At 38.0% G+C, this 16,988-nt stretch overlaps 1 protein-coding gene across 1 annotated transcript in view; it reads left to right on the top strand.

The window, feature by feature from the left end:
- Positions 1-2,098: 2,098 nt before the first annotated feature.
- LOC126210488 (uncharacterized) overlaps positions 2,099-16,988 on the top strand; it is a 347,809-nt gene continuing 332,919 nt past the window's right edge. Inside the window, exons 1-2 of the mRNA XM_049939722.1 lie at positions 2,099-2,137; positions 7,718-7,840. The gene's annotated coding sequence lies outside the window, so the exon portion shown is untranslated. The remainder of the gene's footprint in view (positions 2,138-7,717; positions 7,841-16,988) is intronic.

Genomic DNA, 16,988 nt, shown 5'->3' with positions numbered 1-16,988 from the left:
TATAGCAGCATATTTTACCCCTTTCTGTGCCATACATAGGTTGAGTAAAGGATAGTGTAAGTCTTGCTTTTTTCTGGTATTATAATCATGAATGTCACTGTTGTTTTTAAACTGGTCCATGTTGTTGAGAACAAATTCCATTACTAAGTAAATGTACTTTGAGGCTGTTGTAAGAATTCCCAATCTTTTAAAAAGATGCCTACAAGACATGAGACTATGAACCCCACACATTATTCTAACCACTTTCTTTTGAGCAATGAATACTTTTCGTCTAAATGTTGAGTGACCCCAAAATATTATTCTGTATGACATCAGAGAATGAAAGTATGCGAAGTATGTTAGTTTACCAATTTCTATATCCTCAAAATTGGCAATTATTCTGATTGCAAAAGTTGCTGAACCTAGTCTCTTTAGAAAATCCAAAATATGAATTTTCCAATTAAGATTCTCATCTATGTGAACACCCAAAAAGTTAGTATGCTCTACCCTGTCTACTGACTTCTATTGATGCGTTATATTTATAGAAGGAACTGTACTTTTGCAGTAGAAAATTGGATGTACTGTGTTTTTTCAAAGTTTAGAGCAAGCCCATTTGCAGTAAACCAATTAATGACTATTTCAAAGACCTTATTTATATCATTTTCAATTGGAGTTTATTTTACTGCATTAATAATGATGCTTGTATCATCAGCAAACAGTTCAACTGTCTGTATAAAATAGGAACGGAGGTCGTTCACATATATCAAGAACAGAAGGGGAGCCATAGTTGAACCCTGTGGAGCACCTCATGTAATTTCACCCCAATTAGATGAAGTGACAAAGTTATTTAAAGCACTTGACCCATATAAGAAAACTTTTTGCTTCCTGTTCTGTAGGTATGACTTAAACCACTCATATGCTATTCTATTTATACCACAGAATTGTAATTTCTGTAACATAATGTCATGGCTCTCACAATCAAATGCTTTGGACAAGTCATGGAAAATTCCTATTGGTGACATTTTACTATTTGAAGACTCTAGTATGTGAAAAGTGCATTGTATAGTGCTGTCTCAGTGGAACAGCATTTTTGAAATCCGAACGGTGATTTATGAAGTATCCCATTACTTTTGAAATGGCTAACCACTCTTGGGTACATTACTTTCTCAAAGATTTTTGAAAATGCTGTAAGCAAGGATACTGGCCAATAATTATTGACAAATGTGGTGTCCCTCTTTTTGTAGAGGCCTGTCAATGGTATATTTTAACATGTCTGGGAAAATACCTTGAGTTACTGATGCATTACATATGTGACTCAGAATATCAGCTGTAATTGCTCCACATTGTTTTAATATCTTATTAGAGATGTCATCCACTCCAACAGAACATTTATTTTTCAAAAATTTTACTTATTTCACACGAGGGTGTTAGGTGAAACTTAATCTGACTAATTTTTTCCAAAACATACACTTCCATGTACTGCCTGGCTTTTTCTTTTGAACTGTTCTCACCATTTTTTTCTCCTACACTTAAGAAATGCTTGTTAAATACGTTAGGTACTAGTGTACTGTTGGTTAGGATGGTCTCGTTCTTTTTAATTCTAATACTACCTACGCCAGTTGTTATTTTTCCTGTCTCCCTTCTAACAACATTCCATATTGATTTTACTTTATTGCCGGAGATGTTAATTTCTTCTGTAAATATTATGATCCTTATTCCTTACGATGTGCAGCAACGAGTTCATTATTCGAACAGCCAGTTGTACATATACGGATAGGGAATGAAAGGAAATAAAAAGAAGCCACCATAAGTAACAGAATTTATTAATGAGCCGTGGAAAAACAATCTTCCATGTCTGTTAATGAAGACAAAAAAAATTTTTGTTAAATACATATCTGATTTGTCGAAGAAAACTCGCAACATGAGATTAATCCGGGTCAAACGAAATAAAAACTAAATGAATCCGTCTCACTTAATTTGTTATCATATGTGTTCTAACAGAAGACAGAAGTTAAAATGATGGCATAAATGTTATCTATTGTGCACCAAATTTTCTCTGTATTCCCAGAAATCTTTATTGTTTCATCATATTTGAGCATGAAGCGACGAAAAGTCTCGGAAATTCTGCTGTGGAAGAAAAAGACCTCCATAAGGATGAGTAAGTATTTCGTGTTTAGGACTATAACCTTAATGAAGTTCAGTTTATTCATTTCAATTTCATGAAAGCTGTCATTCCGGTATGTTCGGAGAAAGCTATCATAGTAGATGTAAACAAAACAAATATGGCGCAGGTAGCGCGCTTCTGTGCACTGTAGTTGCATAGATACTGTACCTTTTTTGTACTTCTGCAAATTGGTTTGTTAAGTGTGAATAATTGTAGAGGTAGCAGAAAAGGAAGTGAAAATAACACAGGTTTGCGTGGATAATATTAATTACTGAAATTCATTGAAACACTTTCCCTTTAAATTATAATTGTTATTGATAACTGTCTTCCGCTATTCAAAGAATTATTTTCGGAATATCTGCGTGAAAGCATGCAACCTGTTGTATGTAAAATTTAGAACTTGATCACAGAAATACAGTCACCGAGTACATAGGGTTTTTATCGAAATTCTACTTTGCTGACAAGTCTAATCGTGATAACCTGCCAAGTTAGCGAAAACTGAGTATTCCCGGCACATCCCCGAAATTGTTGTATAGTTATCTATCACTTACAGTGTCGGTACTTTTTAGTTTACAGAGAGATTGTTTTGGAATAGGAAGCCGACCTCTTAATTCGTAGCAGATCTTAGAATGTGGATACTGACAAAAGACATGATAAGGAGAAGTAGTTGTGGAGGAAATTGTATTGTTTGGTTTCAGTCTTCATGTAATTCACATGTTTGATTGTTTGTATGACTACACTAAAAATATTAGCCAAGTTGGGAGATATTTCTGTTAAAAACATGATAGTAGTTACGCGTAATACAGTAGCATGGTGTGATTGGTAGTGAACACTCGCTGGCGAAGCTTTTTGCACATAATGTACTACAACCTCACTCTCACCACACTCCGTCGTCTCCAACATCCCCCCTCCCTCAGATTTGATTGACTTGTGGAAAAAGTGTGTAGTAAGAATGCTGATAGAAGAAAGTATGTGTACTGTCATGTAAACATTAAATATGGTTGATGGTGGATAGTAAATGGAGTACAGCAATAGAATTCAAATATTCTAATTTAGTTACTTTCGAAGCTATTAACCTATCATTGTCATGCAACAGTAAAACTTTATTTGTGATAGTACTCCTCATGCTACTGAACTCTTAATTTAGGTTTTACCATTATTTGTAAAATGAACAGAGGGTCATTTGATAGCATTGCAGTGTGCACAACATTTGTATACTTTGTGAAATAGAGACTGGTAGCAGGAAACATTGTGATTTCTGATTTCAACTAAGATCTCTAGTTTTATCCATAACTTTTGGTTGGAACGAGGTGTTTTGAGTTTTTCAGTGTCACTTGTTTGTGATTTACATGCTCTCTTATGCAGTCTTGTTGCACACTGTTATTTGATTGTGGCACGGTCATCTTGAGGAAGAGCTTATATGAAAACTCTGAAAGCTTTATTTTTTTAGTGAAGTATTGAAAATTTGGTCCTGTTTACCATCTCATTTTCTTAAATAATCGGCTAGGCCTACATATATATCTGTTTGCAGTGGCTCCTTAAAACAATGGTTTGCTTTTAATGGTAGCCATAGCCTACTAATGGAAATATTAATTCATGCTACTGTGGCTGGTTGAAACATGTCAGTCTGTGAATGCTGAGCATTTCATTGGAGAAATGAAACAAACTCATTTGAGGCCAAAAAGAAATATATGCATTGACAGCAAATGTGTGCTGGCGGTGGGGCAGTGAAATCTAGGAATTAAGTCTCTTCAGTACATAGTTAATCTTGAACACAGTCCAGTACACACTGTGATTTATGTTTCAGTGACGAACATGTGGTCACATGATATACCAATGAGAGATAAAAAATAAAATAAATTTTATGATAGGTGTCAATATACACTGAACAAGCCTACTGAATAAGTCAGCAAACACACTAAAGGAAATTAAATTCAAGGGCTTGTAAGGACTGCAGTGATTTTGAACACAAGCACAATATTCATGGGACAGTAGGTTTAAATCTTAGATGGACTTTCTACAGTTTCAAACAGTTCTATGAATCATCTCTTACTATGAAATTGCATATACTGCTTGAAATCCTGTGAGTAAAATTCCTTGGAGTTACAAGGTAAAATTTAGTTTGTGATTAGGTAAACTAATCAAGCAGCTCTGTCATGTCTAGCATTTAGAAGTATGTCTCATTGTGTTGACTGAAAACAGGGATTTAAGCTTATTTGTATACTATCCTTGATTTATTGTAGAATTATTTTCTGTCATATTCAATTTTTAAAATGATTAAAAGATTTATTTAGTCGTCGTTGTTGTCTTCAGTCTAAAGGCTGATTTGAGGCAGGTCTCCATGCTACTCTATCCTGTGCGAGCCTCTTCATCTCTGAATAACTAACTGCTTACTTTATTCATCTCTTGGTCTCCCTCTACAATTCCCCCCTCCCCTCCTGCACACACGCGTGTGTGCTCTCTCTCTCTCTCTCTCTCTCTCTCTCTCTCTCTCTCTCTCTCTCTCTCTCTTTTTCACTCCACCACACAGTGGTGATCCTTTGACGTCTCAGAATGTGTCCTGTCAGCTGGTCCCTTCTTGTGGTAAAGTTGTGCCACAATTTTTTTTTGTCTATCCATGACTATTCAGTGTCTCCTCATTAGTTACATGATCTAGTCATCTGATCATCAGTATTCTTCTGTAGCGCCACATTTTGAAAGCTGCTTCTCTTTTTTGTCTAATCTGTTTATTGTCCATGTTTCACTTCCATAAATGCTATGCTCCAGACAGATACTTTCAGAAAAGACTCCATAACATTTAAGTCTATATTCGGTGTTAACAAATAGCATTCTTCAGAAGTCCTGTTCTTGCCATTGCGAGTCTATATTTTATATCCTTTCTAGTTTGGCCATCACCAGTTCTTTTGCTGCCCAAATAGCAAAACTCATTTCCTAATCTGCTTCCCTTAGCATCACTTGATCGACTACATTCCATTATCCTTGTTTCGCTTTTGTTGATGTTCATCTCATATCTTCCTTTCAAGACACTATCTGTCCTCTTCATCTGCTCTTCCATGCCCTTTTCTGTCTCTGACAGAATTACTATGTCAGCAGCAAACCTCAGGTTTCCATTTCTTCTCCCTGAAATTTAATTCCTACTCCAGATTATTCTCTGGTTTCCTTTACTGCTTGTTAGTGTACATATTGTATAACATTGAGGATAGGTTACAACCCTATCTCACTCCCTTTTCAACCATTTTCTCCCTTCCATGCCCCTCGACTAATACAACTGCTGTCTGGTTTCTGTATAAGTTGTAAATAGCCTTTTGGTCCGTGTATCTTACCACTGGTACCTTCAGAATTTCAAAGAGAGTATTCCAGTCAACATTGTCAAAAGCTTTCCCTAAGTCAACAAACGCTATAAACATTGGTTTACCTTTCCTTAACCCATATTCCATGAGAACTTGCAGGGTCAGTATTGCCTTGCATGTTCCAAACTGATTTTCCCCAAGGTTGGCTGCTACCAGTTTTTCCATTCGTCTATAAAGAATTTGTGTTAGTATTGTGCCTCCATGTTTCCAAATCCTTAACATTTGTCCTGCTTAGCAATTTTGCACTTACTGTCAATGTGATTTTTTAAATGTTTTTTATTTAGTTCAAAGTGCAATAAAAATATTGTATACAGTACATCACAGCATACCTTATTGTTGTTGTGGTCGTCAGTCCAGAGACTGGTTTGATGTAGCTCTCCATGCTACTCTATCCTGTGCAAGCTTCATCATCTCCCAGTACCTACTGCAACCTACATCCTTCTGAATCTGTTTAGAATATTCATCTCTTTGTCTCCCTCTACGATTTTTACCCTTGACGCTGCCCTCCAGTACTAAAAAGGTGATCCCTTGATGCCTCAGAACATGTCCTACCAACCGATCCCTTCGTCTAGTCAAGTTGTGCCACAAATTTCTCTTCTTCCCAATTCTATTCAATACCTCCTCATTGGTTATGTGATCTACCCAACTAATCTTCAGTATTCTTCTGTAGCACTACATTTCAAAAGCTTCTATTCTCTTCTTGTCCAAACTATTTATCTTCATGTTTCACTTCCATACATGGCTACTCTCAATAAAAATACTTTCAGAAATGACTTCCTGGCACTTAAATCTATACTCAATGTTAACAAGTTTTTCTTCTTCAGTAACTCTTTCCTTGCCATTGCTAATCTACATTTTATATCCTCTCTACTTTGACCATCATCAGTTATTTTGCTCCCCAAATAGCAAAACTCCTTTACTGCTTTAAGTGTCTCATTTCCTAATCTAATTCCCTCAGCATCACCCGACTTAATTCGACTACATTCCATTATTCTCATATTGCTTTTGTTGACGTTCATCTTATATCCTCCTTTTAAGACACTGTCCATTCCGTTCAACTGCTCTTCCAAGTCCTTTGCTGTCTCTGACAGAATTACAATGTCATCGGCGAACCTCAAAGTTTTTATTTCTTCTCCATGGATTTTAATACCTTCTTCGAACTTTTCTTTTGTTTCCTTTACTGCTTGCTCAATATACAGATTGAATAACATCGGGGAGAGGCTACAACCCTGTCTTACTCCCTTCCCAACCACTGCTTCCCTTTCATGTCCCTCGACTCTTATAACTGCCATCTGGTTTCTGTACAAATTGTAACTAGCCTTTCGCTCCCTGTATTTTACCCCTGCCACCTTCAGAATTTGAAAGAGAGTATTCCAGACAACATTGTTAAAAGCCTTCTCTAAGTCTACAAATGCTAGAAACGTAGGTTTGCCTTTCCTTAATCTTCTAAGATAAGTCGTAGGGTCAGTTTTGCGTCGCATGTTCCAGTATTTCTACGGAATCCAAACTGATCTTCCCCAAGGTCGGCTTCTACCAGTTTTTCCTTCCGTCTGTAAAGAATTTACGTTAGTATTTTGCAGCTGTGACTTATTAAACTGATAGTTTGCTAATTTTCACATCTGTCAACACCTGCTTTCTTCGATATTGTAATTATGATATTCCTCTTAAAGTCTGTCTTATACACCTTGCACACCAGATGGAAGAGTTTTGTCATTGCTTCCTCCCCAAGGCTATCAGTAGTCCTCACGGAATGTTGTCTACTCCTGGTGCTTTTTTTCGACTTAGGTCTTTCAGTGCTCTGTCAAACTCTTCACACAGTATCGTATCTCCCATTTCATCTTCATCTATATCCTCTTCCATTTCCATAATATTGCCCTGAAGTACATCGCCCTTGTATAGACCCTCTATATACTTCTTCCACCTTTCTGCTTTCCCTTTTTTTCGTAGAACTGGATTTCCATCTGAGCTCTTGATTTCATACAAGTTTTTCTCTTTTCTCCAAAGGTCTCTTCAATTTTCCTGTAGGCAGTATTTATGTTACCTCTAGTGATATATGTTTCTACATCCATACATCTGTCCTCTAGCCACTCCTGCGTAGCCATTTTGCACTTCCTGTCAATCTCATTTTTGAGACTTTTGTATTTATTTTTGCCTGCTTCATTTACTGCATTTTTATATTGTCTCCTTTCATCAATTACACTCAGTATTTCTTCTGTTACCCAAGGATTTCTACTAGCTGGCTGGCCGCTGTGGCCAAGCAGTTCTAGGCTCTTCAGTCTGGAACTGTGCTGCTGCTGGTTGCAGGTTCAAATCCTGCCTCGGACATGGATGTGTGTGACATCTTTAGGTTAGTTAGGTTTACGTAGTCCTAAGTCTAGGGGGTCTGATGACCTCATATGTTAAGTCCCATAGCGCTTAGAGCCATTTGAACCATTTCTACTAGCCCTCGTCTTTTTATCTACTTGATCCTCTGCAGCCTTCACTATTTCATCCCTCAAAGCTACCCATTCTTCTTCTACTGTATTTCTTTCCCCCATTCCTGTCAATTGTTCCCTTATGCTCTCCCTGAAACTCTAAACAACCTCTGGTTTTGTCAGTTTATCCAGGTCCCGTCTCCTTAAATTTCCACGTTAGAGATATTTTCAAGTGTTTTGGGAATTAATACAGTCAGTCTCAAGTACATTTACTTGTTAATAGTAAAATAAACTGAACTGACTTATCCAGACAGTTATTGGTGTCCTGAAGTTTAACATGGACACCACACAGTAATTGACTCATCATTTTTCATGGTAAGTCCTTTCCAGAGTTTAAAGAAGTAATGAATACTAAGAGGAAAAAAAAGCAAGGACTTAATGAAGATTAAACCCTAGTACTGTGTGTGACACTGATTTCACAAAAATAAATAAATAAATCTTTAACTAGTGACCTGCAGACATAAATCAAGAAATTGGTCATTCTGTAATAAGGTTAAATGGCAAACTATGAAATATGTTACTTGCCACTATCCACAAATTATTGAAATTCCATTACTCTTGTTACAAGAACTATCAACGTTTATTTGAATTACACATCTATTCTCAGTTGAAAGAAATAGTAATTACTGTTTGGTAAGTGGTGTCATGATCATTTAAATGCTAAGCAAACTAACAGAGAATTGTCATGTACTTGGTGTAGTTGAGGAAGCTGAAACTCCTTTTCACCAAAACAGCAGTTTTCTTGCAAATTTTGTTGTGTTCGCTTATAGCATGTGTGAACCAAAAATGATATACTATTACCGAAAGACATTCTCTTAACTTGCAAATTTTGAAAAATAAAATATGAATTTATTGATAGCTACTTCCATCTGTTGATGTATACCTTCATTCATACCACACCCGTGAAGATTCCCCTTTCATAGTGGGAGCCATGGGACATGAAGAGTGGCGAGTGGATCAATGAAGCTTTTGCTTACTGTTAAATAAGTCTATGAAATGGATCAGCGTATAACTACATCCATTGTCTTTGTGTGACAGGACAAAGATTCGTTATGATTTATCCTTAGTGGGGGAGGGAGGGTACAAGAATGGAGCAACGGGAGAAAGAACCAAAACTGACATCTGCTTGATGGAATAAAGGCCAGGATCTTCCTAACTACTCCTTTATCAATTGTAATCTCCCTCGAGGTTGTTCCAAAATTTATGTTATAGAATACAGGGTGAACTGAAAATGCAAAATAAAATGAGAATAAAGTGTAAGAAATCTGTAAACTTACGAAAGATGACCACTTACAAGAAAGCCGTGGTAATGGCCATTGTGAAAATAACTTAGTGGGGCCAAAATGATTCCTTCCTTTTGGATATTTACTGTTCTTTAAAAACAGGCTGTGTGAAAAATTGTGTGTACAGAATCCTGTAACAGTGCAACGGCTATCAACCCTAGCAATGCCAAGACGGGGCAGGGGTTGTGTATGCCCCCCTTCTGTAAATATTGGAATCTAGTCATGTGTTTTATATTTTAAGAATTTAAGAAAATATCTGTTTTGAGTTAATGCTTCTACCAGACTCTGTAATTGTTTTCATTAAACCTAATTGAAATCTGAGTTGATGTGTTGAAGTAGATGTGACTTCTCGTAACGAAAGTCATATTTAATATTTTCATGTTCTGGATCCTACTTGAACATCTGTATCTCTCCAAAAATTATGTTCTTAATAAAAGTCAACAACAATTAATAAAATCTGCATTTTTTATTTTTTTTTAGTGGTTATTATAAAGTGGTAGCATGTTGTTGTGGTTGTTGTGGTCTTCAGTCCTGAGACTGGTTTGATGCAGCTCTCCATGCTACTCTATCCTGTGCAAGCTTCTTCATCTCCCAGTACCTACTGCAACCTACATCCTTCTGAATCTGCTTAGTGTATTCATCTCTTTGTCTCCCTCTACGATTTTTACCCTCCACGCTGCCCTCCAATGCTAAATTTGTGATCCCTTGATGCCTCAAAACATGTCCTACCAACCGATCCCTTCTTCTAGTCAAGTTGTGCCACAAACTTCTCTTCTCCCCAATCCTATTCAATACCTCCTCATTAGTTACGTGATCTACCCACCTTATCTTCAGCATTCTTCTGTAGCACCACATTTCGAAAGCTTCTATTCTCTTCTTGTCCAAACTAGTTATCGTCCATGTCTCACTTCCATACATGGCTACACTCCATACAAATACTTTCAGAAACGACTTCCTGACACCTAAATCTATACTCGATGTTAACAAATTTCTCTTCTTGAGAAACGCTTTCCTTGCCATTGCCAGTCTACATTTTATATCCTCTCTACTTCGACCATCATCGGTTATTTTACTCCCTAAATAGCAAAACTCCTTTACTACTTTAAGTGTCTCATTTCCTAATCTAATTCCCTCAGCATCACCCGACTTAATTCGACCACATTCCATTATCCTTGTTTTGCTTTTGTTGATGTTCATCTTATATCCTCCTTTCAAGACACTGTCCATTCCGTTCAACTGCTCTTCCAAGTCCTTTGCTGTCTCTGACAGAATTACAATGTCATCGGCGAACCTCAAAGTTTTTACTTCTTCTCCATGAATTTTAATACCTACTCCGAATTTTTCTTTTGTTTCCTTTACTGCTTGCTCAATATACAGATTGAATAACATCGGGGAGAGGCTACAACCCTGTCTCACTCCTTTCCCAACCACTGCTTCCCTTTCATGCCCCTCGACTCTTATAACTGCCATCTGGTTTCTGTACAAATTGTAAATAGCCTTTCGCTCCCTGTATTTTACCCCTGCCACCTTCAGAATTTGAAAGAGAGTATTCCAGTTAACATTGTCAAAAGCTTTCTCTAAGTCTACAAATGCTAGAAACGTAGGTTTGCCTTTTCTTAATCTTTCTTCCAAGATAAGTCGTAAGGTCAGTATTGCCTCACGTGTTCCAACATTTCTACGGAATCCAAACTGATCTTCCCCTAGGTCGGCTTCTACCAGTTTTTCCATTCGTCTGTAAAGAATTCGCGTTAGTATTTTGCAGCTGTGACTTATTAAACTGATAGTTCGGTAATTTTCACATCTGTCAACACCTGCTTTCTTTGGGATTGGAATTATTATATTCTTCTTGAAGTCTGAGGGTATTTCGCCTGTCTCATACATCGTGCTCACCAGATGGTAGAGTTTTGTCATGACTGGCTCTCCCGAGGCTATCAGTAGTTCTAATGGAATGTTGTCTACTCCCGGGGCCTTGTTTCGACTCAGGTCTTTCAGTGCTCTGTCAAACTCTTCACGCAGTATCTTATCTCCCATTTCGTCTTCATCTACATCCTCTTCCATTTCCATAATATTGTCCTCAAGTACATCGCCCTTGTATAAACCCTCTATATACTCCTTCCACCTTTCTGCCTTCCCTTCTTTGCTTAGAACTGAGTTGCCATCTGAGCTCTTGATATTCATACAAGTGGTTCTCTTCTCTCCAAAGGTCTCTTTAATTTTCCTGTAGGCAGTATCTATCTTACCCCTAGTGAGACAAGCCTCTACATCCTTACATTTGTCCTCTAGCCATCCCTGCTTAGCCATTTTGCACTTCCTGTCGATTTCATTTTTGAGACGTTTGTATTCCTTTTTGCCTGCTTCATTTACTGCATTTTTATATTTTCTCCTTTCATCAATTAAATTCAATATTTCTTCTGTTACCCAAGGATTTCTATTAGCCCTCGTCTTTTTACCTACTTGATCGTCTGCTGCCTTCACCACTTCATCCCTCAGAGCTACCCATTCTTCTTCTACTGTATTTCTTTCCCCCATTCCTGTCAATTGTTCCCTTATGCTCTCCCTGAAACTCTCTACAACCTCTGGTTCTTTCAGTTTATCCAGGTCCCATCTCCTTAAATTCCCACCTTTTTGCAGTTTCTTCAGTTTCAATCTGCAGTTCATAACCAATAGATTGTGGTCAGAATCCACATCTGCCCCAGGAAATGTCTTACAATTTAAAACCTGGTTCCTAAATCTCTGTCTTACCATTATATAATCTATCTGAAACCTGTCAGTGTCTCCAGGCTTCTTCCATGTATACAGCCTCCTTTCATGATTCTTGAACCAAGTGTTAGCTATGATTAAGTTATGCTCTGTGCAAAATTCTACAAGGCGGCTTCCTCTTTCATTCCTTCCCCCCAATCCATATTCACCTACTATGTTTCCTTCTCTCCCTTTTCCTACTGATGAATTCCAGTCACCCATGACTATTAAATTTTCGTCTCCCTTCACTACCTGAATAATTTCTGTTATCTCGTCATACATTTCATCAATTTCTTCATCATCTGCAGAGCTAGTTGGCATATAAACTTGTACTACTGTAGTAGGCATGGGCTTCGTGTCTATCTTGGCCACAATAATGCGTTCACTATGCTGTTTGTAGTAGCTAACCCGCACTCCTATTTTTTTATTCATTATTAAACCTACTCCTGCATTACCCCTATTTCATTTTGTATTTATAACCCTGTAATCACCTGACCAAAAGTCTTGTTCCTCCTGCCACCGAACTTCACTAATTCCCACTATATCTAACTTTAACCTATCCATTTCCCTTTTCAAATTTTCTAACCTACCTGCCCGATTAAGTGATCTGACATTCCACGCTCCGATCCGTAGAACGCCAGTTTTCTTTCTCCTGATAACGACGTCCTCTTGAGTAGTCCCCGCCCGGAGATCCGAATGGGGGACTATTTTACCTCCGGAATATTTTACCCAAGAGGACGCCATCATCATTTAATCATACAGTAGAGCTGCATGTCCTCGGGAAAAATTACGGCTGTAGTTTCCCCTTGCTTTCAGCCGTTCGCAGTACCAGCACAGCAAGGCCGTTTTGGTTAATGCTACAAGGCCAGATCAGTCAATCATCCAGACTGTTGCCCCTGCAACTACTGAAAAGGCTGCTGCCCCTCTTCAGGAACCACATGTTTGTCTGGCCTCTCAACAGATACCCCTCCGTTGTGGTTGCACCTACGGTACGGCCATCTGTATCGCTGAGGCACGCAAGCCTCCCCACCAACGGCAAGGTCCATGGTTCATGGGGGGGGAGTGGTAGCATATGTTATTGAGTGGTAGCATATGTTATTGAAAATGTTGCCAAGGGAGTACTAAAAGATATTTTCAGACACTGAATACTACTTACACATTAGTAAGTCTGTATTAATAAAAGTGAAACAGCAAACTGTGCATTTTTGTTCTGTTTTCTTTTTTTTTAATTTTTGTGGTGGTCATAAAGTCAGCCCCTTCCCGCCATGCTCTACTGTCAGTAGTAGTATACAATATGGAAAACGCAGTGTTTGGTGATCTTTGGGGTGGGGGGGATTTCATTAGTTGCTAGGTTAGGAAGCTAGGTAATTATTTGCGTCTTAAGTAGCTTTTTTTTCATCAAAACACAGAGATAATTTGTTTCTGTTTGAAATTAGTTGTGAAATTCTTTACATCACTGTGTAGGTGCTCAGAAGATTATTATGGCTGAAGACCTCACTCTTCTCTGTTCACAGTAAGGCTAAGTGGTGGATGGAGTGAATCATTTGCCTTTCTAGTATTATATCTGTGAATGTTACAGTTATTTTCAAACTGAGATAAATTTTTGACAACAAACTCAAAAGATACTCTATGTACTGAAAGGCACGTCCAGCTGTTTAAAGAGCTCATACATTATGCTCAGATAGTTTGTGTGAAATATTTTGTGATGAATTATGCTGGCAGAAGTTGAAGAATCGCAGCACACATTATCCTTATCACACACACTTATGTGCAATAAACAAACATTTCTTTCATCAGTGACAATTTGCCCCAAAACATGATGCTGTAAGACATTAGTGAATGAAAATGGGAAAAGACAAATTTTTGAAATTTTCAAATTCAAAATCTGATATCCAATTACTGGATACAGGGTCCAGCTGTTTTGCACACAACTGTTGTTGTTTCTTCTTCTTCTTCTTTTTTTTCCATTTCTTTTCTTTTTTTCTCTCCATACAAATTCAAACATGTGTCAGCACACTTTGGTTTGTATGAAAAAACAGTTCTTGGATAACAGGCAGACCCAGGACCAGTAATTTTTATGTGCAGACATGGCTATTGCAAGAGCATCGAAACCAAACAATGAATGAAATGACCAGTATTGCAAAACTTTCAGATCTTAGATGTGTGTGTGTGGGGGGGCGTGACGTGAAGCCAAGCCCGGTCAGGTCATATCATTAGGACAAAAAGGAAAAAGGTGCATCCCAGAACAGAGTGGTGAGCCAAATGGCTCAGTTAACTTGCGCTTGTGGGGAGCAGAGTACAAATCGCCATTCCACCATCCAGACTTGGCCACACTGTGGTTTCCTTTAACCAATTAAGACAAATGCTGGGATAATTGGTTTGAAAAGGATGCATCAGTATTCTTCCTATTTGGTGCCCAGTAAGAGTGTACCCTCCATCTGTAATGAACAAGGCATTGATTGGACATTAAACCACAATTTCTTTATTTTTATTAAGAAGAAGAATACTTTGACATCACGTGTAAATTTAGATGTTTAAGAAGTCAATAGACTTTAGGTTGAGGAAGTTATTCCTGGAATTATTTTTTTGTAGTGAGCCTTACATTGTTGTATTTAGTCTTAAGACAGGTTTGATGCATCTCTCCATGCTATAATTTCTATATATAACTACTGCAAACTGAATCTGATTGTTGTAGTCAAGCTTTGGTGCCCCTCTACAACTTCTCCCACCCCCTTACCTTCCATCCATCCCTCGATTACAAAATTGGTGATTCTATTATGCCCCAGTGGCGTCCTGTTAACTAATCTCTTCCTTTAATTAAATTGTGACATACATTTCTTTTCAATTCAGTACCATCTAATTAGTTACATGGTTTAACCTCCTAATCTTCAGCATTCTTCTGTACTGCTTATCTTCTGTCATCTGTACATCATCTGTTGTCAGTTATTTTTCTCCCTAAATAGTAAAATTTTGGTACTATTATATTGTCTCATTTCATGATGTAATCCTGTCAGCATACTCTGAATTAATTGGGCTACACTCTTCCTTTTTCCCTATTTTCTGAGTACATCATTAGCCCTCTTGTCCCAGTACATCATTGCCCCTCTCTTCCATGTCCGCCCAACCCATTTCTCCCAAAACAGCCCACAAACCAGTTAGCAGTGATAAATCTTAGAATTGTGCCTCCTGACAGCAACTGGTGGCTATCAATTCTGCTCTTTATTACTTCAGCTGCTCTAGGTCACCCACACCAGGGTTATTGAGTGGATTGCTACAATAGTTTAGACAATTGGTTAATTCAGGAAGAGATAAAGAAAGAGAGTAGATAAACAACATCTTGTTTAGTTTCAAAACAATGAATTTCACTTCTTATTGTAGAGCACATTAGCAACAAAAAACTACCATAGCATAACTGATAACTCGGGAAAAATGTAATTTTATATAGGCCTATTTATATGTATTATTCTTCAAGTCGCCATACAGCACAGCCCAGAGGGTACGGAGCAGGGCAATATAATTTTACCTTCTCTGTATTCCACTTGCAGATCATGTACAGGAAGAATGACAGTCAGCACACCTCCTTTATGAAACCTTGCATTTCTGTAGTTTTTGTTGTGCTTATTACACAGATATATGTGGAAAGAATATTACTCATCGTGGAATATGCACTCCTGGAATTTTGTGATCAAACCCTTACTTGACAAACAGATGTCTATCCTGTAGTCGCTCACATGTGAGATTGCCGAGCATTTAAGTGCTGCTCTTACACAAACTAAAGAAACTCGTGACAAATCGAGGAGTTCCTCTTTGAATGTTGTTTCTTTCTACTATTAATCAAATTTGGTAAGAAATCAACATGACTTCACTATTGTTATCCCCAAACCACTGTAGCACGGTTCTGGCCTTGTGATGTGGGTTGTTATTCCGTTGGAAGATTTCACTGTTTTTGGAAAAGACATTGAGTGTGAAAGGATACAAGTGATTTGCAATAATGTTCATGTAGTCTACATTGTCGTGGTGCCTTCTTGTTCTGCCACATGTACTATGGAACTCCAGGTGAATGTGTCTCACAGCATAATACTGTTCATAGAGGCCCGCATCTGAAGCGCAGAAACCATTGACTTGTTATGAGAAACATGATTCACTTGATCAGGTGACTCTTTTCTATTGATCCACTGTTTATTCATGATGATGTCATGCCCACTGCCCTAGTAATTGATGGTGTTAGTGAGTAATTGATGATGTCAGTGAGAGAACATGGGAACACTCCAGCTTCCACGTACTGTGGTGAGATAAGTACGTCAGACATCTTGTCGCCTACTCATACTTTCACCATCCTTCAACCTCTTCCCACAGAAGCTCACAACAGTAGCATGCGAGCAGCTGACCAGCTTTGCTGTGTCTGAGATGCTCTTTCTCGGGTGCCGAGCCATAACAATCTACCCTTTGCCAAAGTTGCTTATATCATTGGACTTCCCCATTTTTACATGTGTAGCCATTAGAATTATTGCCTGTTCATCTTTGCTCTGCTTACATACTTTTCTTTTCACGCTAGGTGCCTGCGACATTGTGGGCAATGGTCATAATATATTAACTCACCAATGTATAAGGTTCTTTTGAATGGTATTTCATCGATTTGAATTTTTAAAATTTTACTACCATTACTTACATTTTGTGTGGCTCAGCGATATAGTGCCCGACTACAAATCCAAATGTCTTGGGTTCAGTCCCTGGTCAATCCTATGATTTTTTGTGCGATTTATCGCTTCTTTCATCTCTCATTCTGTTTGTTGAGGTGAATGTACGAAGTGCACCATGGTTCATAATCCATATTCAACTGTAGGTCTCACTATAACTGGCTTCTAATTAGGTTTGAAGGTCGGGGGAAGGCAACTACGCACAACTTCCACCAGAACAGTGCTTAGTAAAGCACTGTGGTGTTCAAACCAATCTTTCCTATTTTAGTGCTATTTCCTCAAAATCTTATTAGAGTTAGTTT

Source organism: Schistocerca nitens, chromosome 10 (genome assembly GCF_023898315.1).
Source record: "Schistocerca nitens isolate TAMUIC-IGC-003100 chromosome 10, iqSchNite1.1, whole genome shotgun sequence".
Classification (NCBI taxonomy): Eukaryota; Metazoa; Arthropoda; class Insecta; order Orthoptera; family Acrididae; genus Schistocerca; species Schistocerca nitens.
The sequence above is the reverse complement of the archived record's forward strand: the minus strand, read 5'-3'. Positions and strand labels throughout refer to the sequence as shown.